We start from the raw sequence: 10,401 nt of genomic DNA, 5'->3' as shown, positions 1-10,401 counted from the left end.
GGGTGTGCAGAGGTATGCTAATACATACGTTGAGAGGCAGGTAGGAAAGCATATTAAAAAGCTCGGACCGAGCGTTTTGATTGGACGAACATTTCTTGATCCTACACCTTCCACAGAATATATAAATACAGACAAATACATTTAGACCAATTAACTTAATGATTGCTATCGGGATGTGAAGAGACTTTCAACCAGCATAACAAAAAATGTTTCTGAAGACAATCACCTACTGCACCTTTAACTAAACTAAAAAAAACTAAAAAATAATTGACTAACCAGAAAATAATCAATAGATTACTATGGGCGGGGGGGGATAATTGTTAGATTATTCGAATAACCTGACAAACATAAACAACAGATAAATCGATTATCAAAATAATTGTTAGCTGCAGCAAACATTACACAATATAAAACATCATTTTTAACGATTAAAAAGCATACAGTACTATTCAGAGACAATCTTTGTCATGGAATAAACTTGTTTTAATGGTTCACAGTTTGAACGTTTTCATTTCAAATAATTTATTTTCAAAATCTGAAGAGTTTTATCCATTGACGCTTCCACGCATTTTAGCCATCATGCACACTGATATGAAATGTTCATTGATCAAACTAAAATTAAACCTTTTTAACATTATACAAAGCAATAATTAGTACCTGAGACTATCAGTGACACTGGACACATGGTTTGTATGTTCTTGAATAGAAACTATTCTAAATATAGAATCGTCTGTCGCTCCTCATTTGTCACTGTAATGGCTAGTTAGGACGAAGACTCTGATTAGCATGGGAAAAACACCTTTCATCTTGTTTCGCGCTCATGTCTAGTTAGTACACTGTGTAACCATTCACTAGTTATTCCTTTGAAAATAAACTTCCCACCATTCCCACCCTTACAGTTAGAGCTATGCAATATGACCAAAAAATATCATGATAAAATTTTGCATATCAATACGCATCACAATAAATTTCAAATCTTTATTTCTTTCAAGTTTAAAGGCAGATTTTTTGCTCCTAAGTGAAAGTTGTAGAAACCAGACAGTTACTTGTGGCTTTAAACTATTCTTTATGGTCAGAACATGACAAACACTTCACGGTTTTGAATTCTTTACACTTTTCCAGTCATTTTTCCTTAAAATAAATATCTTAATAGAAACATTTATTTATTAGTTTCTGCATTGATTATGTTTCAAATCATGAACAGGTTTCTGTTGCCTGACTTTAATGACTTGTATCTTCAGCACAGTTTGCAGTGCAGGCTGCAATATTAATAATATTACTTTTTTTGTCTCTTAGAAATGCACATTTGTCAGTAGCTTGAGTTGACAGTAGTAGCTTGAGATAGGATGCAGATGTAAATTTATGTTCATTATCAAAAACAGTAACATCTGTAAAAATTGTAACAACCTCATTTTTATTTGGTGAAATTTAATTATTCTGACTGTTTGTGTTTTATTCAAATTAACCATTGGTCTTCCATAGTAGCATACATTTTGTGTTCCTGACTTTGATGACGTGTATCTTCAGCACAGTTTGCAGTGCAGGCTGCAATATTAATAATATTTCTTTTTTTGTCTCTTAGAAATGCACATTTGTCAGTAGCTTGAGTTGACAGTAGTAGCTTGAGATAGGATGCAGATGTAAATTTATGTTCATTATCAAAAACAGTAACATCTGTAAAAATTGTAACAACCTCATTTTTATTTGGTGAAATTTAATTATTCTGACTGTTTGTGTTTTATTCAAATTAACCATTGGTCTTCCATAGTAGCATACATTTTAGATCACGATAACCACTGTTAAAATCAAACATATAGCACCTCAACACCATGGTAAAAATGTAACTATGTTTCTATGTATTTGTATGAAAAACAGTAGTCTAAATACATTTAGTATAAATGCACAAACACCATAGCTTAATCACAAAAAAAATTACATCCCATTACTCCTTTAATACATGTCTACATTAATAATATAATAAAATTTGATATGAATATATCACATTTCTATCATAATACCATGGTGCAGCTAATGTTACTACAGTAAATTCATGGCAAATGATGGTGATTTGTAGACTGAAAAGCTTTGTGACAGTATCGTTGCGCACAGTGTTTCTCCTGTTTGTCAGCGCTGTTTCATCTGGCTTTAAAACTAGTTTAAAATCACAGAGTTATTTGTGTTCTTTGCCGAATTCAAGCGCTTCACACTGGATCTCACAGTGCTGTTTAGTGGTCGCGTGACCTTGACTTATTAGCGAGTAAACACATCTGCTGTAGTAAGCTCGCACTGCGCTGCCATTTGAATTTTGAGTAATTTCAAAAGCTCATTCCAAGCACTTGCTAAACAAAGTAAATGGTTACAATTTAACTTTTAATTTAAAGTTTAACTTGGTTAAAGAATACAGAATTTTCTATCAGAGCTGAGAGTGTGCTGAAGAACATCACACTTGTGGAAACCAGGCCTTAAACTGAATCAGTACTGACAAGAGAGGTACCAGAGGAGGGTCAATGGCCTGACAAATACAGGAGTCTCTGAAAAGACTGTGGATCATGTTCATGAGACAGCTGCAGTGTGGCAAGTGAGCATGTTTACGTCACGTAAATGAGGCTACCCACAAAGCGACTGACAATTAAGATGAAATGTGATGAATTTGTTAACCAAGACATACAAACCAGACTGGTTGAATATTTACAGCAAAGTCTATAAGTGAGTGATATGATGCTGTCAAAGCAAGACAAGAGCATGGTAAATATGATTGATATATAATACGTTCATGAACGTTTTTGTTTTAAACCATAATTTTAGGTCACAATTACAGTTTAACACTTTAGGGACCGATTCTCACTTTTAACAAGCTCCTTATTAGCATGCATATTACTAGCATATTGGCTGTTTATTAGCATCTATAAAGCACATATTTCTGTGTAAGCATATTTTTAGATCCCTTAAACTTAAAAGGTTAGTTCATCCAAAAATGAAAATTAGCTTGTGTTTTACTTACCCTCGAAGCATCCTAGGTGTATATGACTTTCTTCTTTCTTCTATCGAAATCCTCCAACATTTTTCTTTGCAAATCTTCGGTTTGTACTTCTAATTCGTGATCGGCATTTTGTTTTGTTCTCTCTCTGCATTCGTTACTATTCACGCAACGCCGCGCGTCTTACGTCATCCGCCGGAACTGCTTCAGAGTATGACAGTCAGCGGAAGTGAGAGAAAAGTATGGATAAAATATGGATATTTTTCTTACAAAAACTCATGGATTCGCTACAGGGGGCCTTTATTCATCCCCCCGGAGCCGTCTGCGGCACGTTTTATTATGAATGTGCGAGCTTTATTTGACGACTTGTGGACTGTTCAACTGCAACACCCGCTGACTGCAATGATAGAGCTTGGAATAGCCAGGACAATTTTTAATATAACTCCGACTGGATTCGTCTGAAAGAAGAAAGTCATATACACCTAGGATGCTTCGAGGGTAAGTAAAACAAGCTAATTTTCATTTTTGGGTGAACTAACCCTTTAACTACCTTACTAATCATTAATAAGCAGCAAATTAGGATTTTAATGATGCAAGTCATAGTTAATAGGTAGTTAATAGTGATAATTGGTCCCCAAACTAAAGTATGACCAACTGTATAAAGGCTATCTCAGAACATCATTTCAAGGGATAGTTCACCCAAAATGAAAATCATTTACTCACACTCATGTTGTTCCAAATGTGTATTACTTACCTTCCTCTGTGAAACAATTTTTATTTATTTTTTTAGGTAACTTTTAAGATTCATACACTCCAAGTTTTATTTTTATTTTTTCATTCTTAAATTACCTTTTTACTCCACTAGTTAATTTTAAATGGTCTTGCAAATATTCATTTTATCATCTTCCAGGTGGAAGACCTACATCCGACTGGTTAATATATAGCATACCTATCCTCTACATCAGTGTTTCCCAACCTTTTTTAAGTCGCGGCACCCTTTGGAAATTTTAACAAACTATAAAATAAGAACAAATAAAGAAATTAATAATGATAGCACAAATAAAAAATAACGGCAGGCCTTCGAATTAAATAAATTGCTTTTTAGTTTTTCAGGTAGGCCTTATCTTAACAGTAGGGTTAAGATATTTAACATTGTTCACATGAACGGTATATGAGTGGAGCGACTGCGCGGAGCGCACACGCATAGAGCGGGATAATACGCAGAGCGTCACACCACGTGAAAGTGAAACCTGAGCAGTGAACTAACTTTCGGCAGCCGAAATTTCGGTGCATCTCTAATTATTGGCGACATCAGAAATGGATATTATATAATAGATGCTTTTTTGAACATTTTAGCAATTTAAAAATATTAAAAAATGATTTTTTTACACGGCACCCCTGCTCTCAACAGACGGCACCCCAGTTGGGAAACACTGCTCTACATGCTTCATGATTTGTTATCATTGATGTCTGTACTGTAGTATACATTGTTTACCATAAAGTTCAATATTTGAGTCAGGGGTCTGTTCAAATCCTAAGCCCCAAGCAGAGCAACAACAATGGAGATACTTGACAAACACCAATAATAAAGCAACTCAAGAAACAGAAAGCTTTCAGGGACAGGGCTTAAAGGGAATACAATCATGTGGGATACAATCAAAGATGTTGGAATATGGAAGAAAAAAAAAAACGGAATATGAAAAATACTGGCCCTACAATGACAGTCGGTGGGGTGCAGCGTTGTTATTGACCCCATTAAATTCACTGTATGGGCAAAATCAGTTCTTCAAGATACCAAGTAAAGCAGATTTGGAATGACATGAGGGTAAGTAAATGATTTTTGTGTGAACTATTTCTTTTATAAATGACAAAAGGAAGCAACTCTGTTAACAACATGTTTGTGTTACTTTATAGTGGGAGGGGCTGGATCTCATATCAGGGGTCAAAAAGCAAGGCAATAAGTGATCTGAACTGAATGCATGCACAAGTAAACAAGGCCATAAAGCAAGAGAAATATTAAAACTAACAAGTTCAGATAGGCATGATGTTCTATATTTCATATCAGAAACAATACAGTACTAAAGACGAACAACAAAGAAGGTCATTTCTGATCAACCCACTAAAATGTAAATTTCATGGAGTCATAGTACATTCTGTAGTCAGGTCTATTTTGGTTGCAAGCCTCACCACAGTGAGCAACACAGGCCGGAGTGGGCTCAGCAGAACTCAAATGGCAGCCAGGCTACCGTGTGACTCCTCAACTAAACTTCCCCCACCACTAAATGAGCTCATTCTTCTCATGCTCAGCTCAAGTCCTGCTGGTGAAAACAGCCTTAACCACCATACAACAAGAGACATAAAACACTCTGTCTGTCTCTGGGGTCACCTTAAAATGAAAACTAGCAGATTACAAAAACTACTTAAGTAAAAATTTTCATCATTTATTCATCATCATCATGCCGTTTCAAACTCATATTACTTTTACTCTTCTGTGGAACACGTAAAATTATTTGTGAAGAATATCATGGCCATATGCATGAGGACTGAGGCTGTCTAGCTCCATAAATTAAGTTATTATTCACTGGCAAGTGGGCTGTTAAACAGAGATAGTTCACAATAAAATGAAAATTCTGTCATCATTTACTCACCCTCATATAATTTCAAACCTGTATAACTTTTATTCTTTTTTTTTGTGGAACACAAAAGATATTTTTAGAAACAGTTTTTTTGTCCATACAGTGGAAGTCAACTTAACAGCATTCTTCAAAATATCTCCTTTTGTGTTTCACAGAAGAAAGTTATATAAGTGTATAATAATATTTAGGGGTGAAACATCCCTTTTCTGTAACTTTTCGAGTCAGTTTGCTCAACTTGAAAACAGTTTGATTTGTAAACCAATCAATCAGAATCCAATTACAAATCTGATGTTCTGACTTCTCTGATGAACCCAAAATAATAGCTATTGCAAATGTCTAATGAATAGGCCTATAGTACAATATAGTGAAGTTGTACTGACTACTGTTAATCATTTTAACATCCCCAGGTCTTCACTTTCATTATATTGGAAAAAAAAGGCCAGGTCATTCTTCAAATATGCAATGTTTGTGTTCCACAGACGAGAGTAATTCGGGTATGACATGAATTACATAATCTTCCTCATTTTGGGATGAACTATTCCTTTAACTGCTACTGTCAAAATAATAATCATCATGTGATTTTATTTCAAGACAAACAGCCCTCACTTTAATCAGATATTGAAAAATTATCTGGCAAAGCACTATGGGTAATGTTAACACCCCACATGATTTTTTCTTTCTTTCTCATGCATAATAAACAAGTCTATTTTTATTTAACACTTGACCTAGCAGATGCATGCTGCCTCAAAACAACCTCAATTATCACTTTTGAAAAAGTATCCCAATGCACTCTGTTGAGGACTAGGGCTTTTCCTCGGGAGTCGGGAACTCTATCTTCTCTCATTACATACTTTTATTTATTCACTTCTTTGTTTCCTTCTTATGCATATATTTATATCCTAAGAAAAATACTTTGTCAACATCCTTAAGTGCTAATTTCAGTATTTAACTTCTAAACTCTGTGCAGACTTGCTTGGATTGATCTGGTCAAAAACTAATCACTACCTGGGTTGTTAAAGAAGGTTTCTTGGTTTTAAAACTGCTGGGACAGGAGCACGCTACAGTAACTTTCATTACATAAGAGCAACGGTGAACTAAATTATTAATGCATTACTACAGATGCAACTAAAAGCACAATTTGAACGGTTTCAAAATGACAAGCAACTGATTATACACATATACACGCCTGTCTATTTATGCATCCGTTTATCTTAGTGGTTACATACCAAAGTTAGGCTGTATCTCATCTGATTGTGTCCCAAATCCGAGTAAGTTGTCTACCTACACATGAGTTACGAATAAAATAAAATAAAACCCATAAATCAAAACGAATAAAAACGTTCGCTTTATCACAGGTAATAATCGCACTTTGCAAAGCGTCTATGATGACAAAATAAATCTATGTAGGAAGCTCACTGGGATTGTGACACAGCCGATGCGACCATCCGTTTTGGTTTGACTGTTCCATAAACAACCCGAGATAGTAAACGATCAACAGTAAAACTAAATCGCTGGGATTAAAAAATCTCACCTTTCACACGGACTAACAGTAGATATAATCCAGGTCTTCTCCGATCATTTTACACATTTCAACTGAACTCACAGCATGTAGATGTGTGTGTCTCATACTGCTGCCATCTTGTCCTGAGTCCACAGCACCATCACCCGCATTTTACACCTCAAATAGCTCAACAATACACGCGATCCACGACACAGAACCGAGTCCGGGGAATTGCAGTGGAGCTGGAGCTCTGCTTTTGGCGGTATGGGCGGTGGAGCCCATGTTGTGTGCGGGGAAGAGCAGCACTGACAGTCGATATCATGTCCCTGTTCACTCACTCACTCTCAGCTGCGCGAGGAATGTTTGCTGCTTATGACACTGCGTCAGGCCGAACTAATCGAGCGAGGAGGGAATCAAAACACTCGATGCAGACATGATATATAGATCAGTGACGGCAACCCTTAAGAAAACAGTAACCATAGTTACCGCAATACACTATACAATAATTAGTTGCTAATGTAAAATATGTCCTTCAAACACCATGATGCTTTTAGAATGTTGTTCGTCATTTTTTTTATTTATACGCTTGTGGAAAAAGTGTGCTTGATTGTATTGAATGTGCACTTGTAGTGTACTTCAAATCTTAAAAACATTTTTTTTATATAAAGTGTACTTGCAGATAATATAAAATCAAAGACCAATTAAGTGCACTTAAAGAGAGTACAATGTTTCTTAACACATTTAAGTACACATTTAAAAACTGCATTTTGTAATAATGTTAAATCAAAAAAAATTATATAAAGCACATTGCTTTAATAATCTTTTGTCATGCTTTAACAGACATCTTGCAGATGTACATGTGCTACCTGGGAAAGGAGAGTAAATCTTTGTGAGTGTGTGTGTGTGTGTGTGTGTGTGTGTAGTAGATTTTTTTTTGTGTGTGGTAGTAAAAATATGACTGCAATTGTACCTCATTTCAGTTGCCTCACGTTTCAGTAAATTGTCTCTTTGAAGCCTGTTGAATACAGACATTAAACTAATTATTTACATTATACTATCTTACTTACATTACTTACATTATACTTGAACTGTGACATAAAAGGAAGCAGTGAATTACATTTTGAATTCTGCAGTCTATAAGAGAATAATAAAAAAATAATAATAATCTGCAACATAACCTTAGGTGGCCCTTGCTGAATTAACCTCATGCCTTCCCAGCACCAGCGAGGTACTTCAATTTGCTTTTAGTATCTGTTTGTTTGATGACATAAGCTTCTTGTTTCGGTATTTAAACCAGCATCCCAGCGTCAAAACATACCTAACCAGCATATGCTGGTTTTTTTCAACAGGGATGTGTATAAGAACACATATTGAGACATTTGGTCAGTCGTATTTGATCAGCTGGCTACCGGGTAATCTTTTCCTTCTAGTGCTGGCTCTTTTCTGGTAACAGGATGTAACTGGGTGGTCTCTGAATCACTCAGTGGAAATGGTGCAATATTAACATATGCATTGAAAGAACTGTTTATAGCATCATAATTAACAATAAATGTTTAAAGCATCACAATTAACAGTCATGTTTTATCTTTTGGGAAATAATTACACGATAACACTTATAAAAGAGAATGTATCCTTTAACAACACTGATACACTGTCATTTTATGTCACAGTGATTGCAAGGCAGCACTGTCTTGCTGTTCCATTCTGGTTGTTACGGCATCTGTTTACTCTGAATGTGGTGAGGCAAAGGTCTATCCAGCTGCTTTGACAACAAGGTGTGACCGAGAGGCTTCACCATATAAATATCCTGGTGGCTTGACAGTTAATCTGGCAGTTTTGCAAATGGTAGAGACATTTGTGAGAGGCATTTGCAAGTGAAAAGGCACATTAACACATGCGCAAGAGTGCTGTTGTTCTCAATATCAGCACAGCTGTGAGTTGGCCATGGCCTGTGGGTAGGAGATCTAACCTATCTGGAGAATGGAGAACTTGTGAAACATGCCCAATAAAATTTGAGGATATTTTAAGAATTGGAAGGAAATAATTACCTAAACATTTTTTAAGAGAACTTCACTTGTTCCACGGTACACTTATTAATGTTATCATACTTTTATCGGTATTTTCAAGCCAGCCACACGTGCTGTCTTTTGAGGAACTCTGGGTTCTTTTAGTACAGCCTGACATGCGCAGCACTTTATTGCACGATCTGCTGCCCTCTGCAGTTTGAAAAAGCAATGAAAAATACTGTTCAGGTAATGCCATGTCAATGCTATTTGCAACAATTTTTTTTATTTATTGGGTAAAGGTAAATTAGATTTAATGGGAGATTTCACAAGAGATCGTATTAGATGTTTACACAGCACTGGTAATGGAAAAAGCAGAAATGACGGTAGCATAATGACAAACTAAAATAAAAATTACAAATAAAACAATAAAAAATTGCACCCACATGGCAAAAACGATATATTTTCAAATATATAGTTACGATACATAACAATACATAAGAATTAAACATTCAGTATAAATCTTTTGATCTCTAGCAGGCTATTTTATCCATATTTGCATTTACCGTAAATGCAAGATACTGTAAGATTGGAATTTTTCTTGTCTCTGAAATACATTTTGAAATATGTGGTATATGAAAGTTAACTTAATATATTTTCACTGTTATGTTAGCATATATTTAAACGCTTTGGTAAGAAACACTCTTTTTGCTATATGGGCATAACATTTTGTACATTAAATCATACAGACATAGGCCTATAATATAAATAAAATAAAATAAGATAACGGCAACAACAACAGTAATGTATAGACATGATTAAAAACACGAAAATAGCATTTAAATCACAATTAACAAATTACGTCTTCTGTATAAATTGTAAATATATAATATAAATTTAAATTAAAATAAAATAAATAAACGCTCATCAATGACGTGAATTATGATGTAACCTGTGAAAGAAAATGTAACGTCATCAATCCTTGGCTTATGTGAGTTTAATTTTTACACTATGTGTAGACAATAATACATTATATAGTAGTCAAAATATACTGTGCATTAAAATTAATTAAATCTGGTGTAAAAAATAGCCAACTAATATATACAAGTAATCTGTGTACAAGTGCTGTCATGACAACGGACACCGTAACTACGGCAGCACGTGTAGCTCTTTTCTTTACGGTTGATTTGTCTGTTGGTTTAGGCTGATAGAAAGGAAACAGTTACTTGCTATTTTCTTTATTTTCCCATCTGTTTAGTTAGCTGTATGATGTCTGTAGATGTG

General features: G+C 35.0%; 1 protein-coding gene across 3 annotated transcripts in view; it reads right to left on the bottom strand.

Annotated features, from left to right (window-relative positions):
• Positions 1–7,470, bottom strand: part of LOC107712724 (homeodomain-interacting protein kinase 3-like) — a 74,971-nt gene extending 67,501 nt beyond the window's left edge. For 2 of the 3 annotated variants that reach the window (XM_016518057.1, XM_016518074.1), the window contains exon 1: positions 7,145–7,470. The gene's annotated coding sequence lies outside the window, so the exon portion shown is untranslated. The remainder of the gene's footprint in view (positions 1–7,144) is intronic. The other variant, XM_016518066.1, reaches the window with a different exon arrangement.
• Between the last annotated feature and the right edge of the window lie 2,931 nt (positions 7,471–10,401).

The sequence above is a fragment of the Sinocyclocheilus rhinocerous genome, unplaced genomic scaffold (assembly GCF_001515625.1).
Source record: "Sinocyclocheilus rhinocerous isolate Xijiao unplaced genomic scaffold, SAMN03320098_v1.1 scaffold1545, whole genome shotgun sequence".
In the NCBI taxonomy this organism is placed as follows: domain Eukaryota; kingdom Metazoa; phylum Chordata; class Actinopteri; order Cypriniformes; family Cyprinidae; genus Sinocyclocheilus; species Sinocyclocheilus rhinocerous.
Note: the sequence above shows the minus strand (reverse complement) of the source record. Positions and strands in the feature narration are given on the sequence as shown.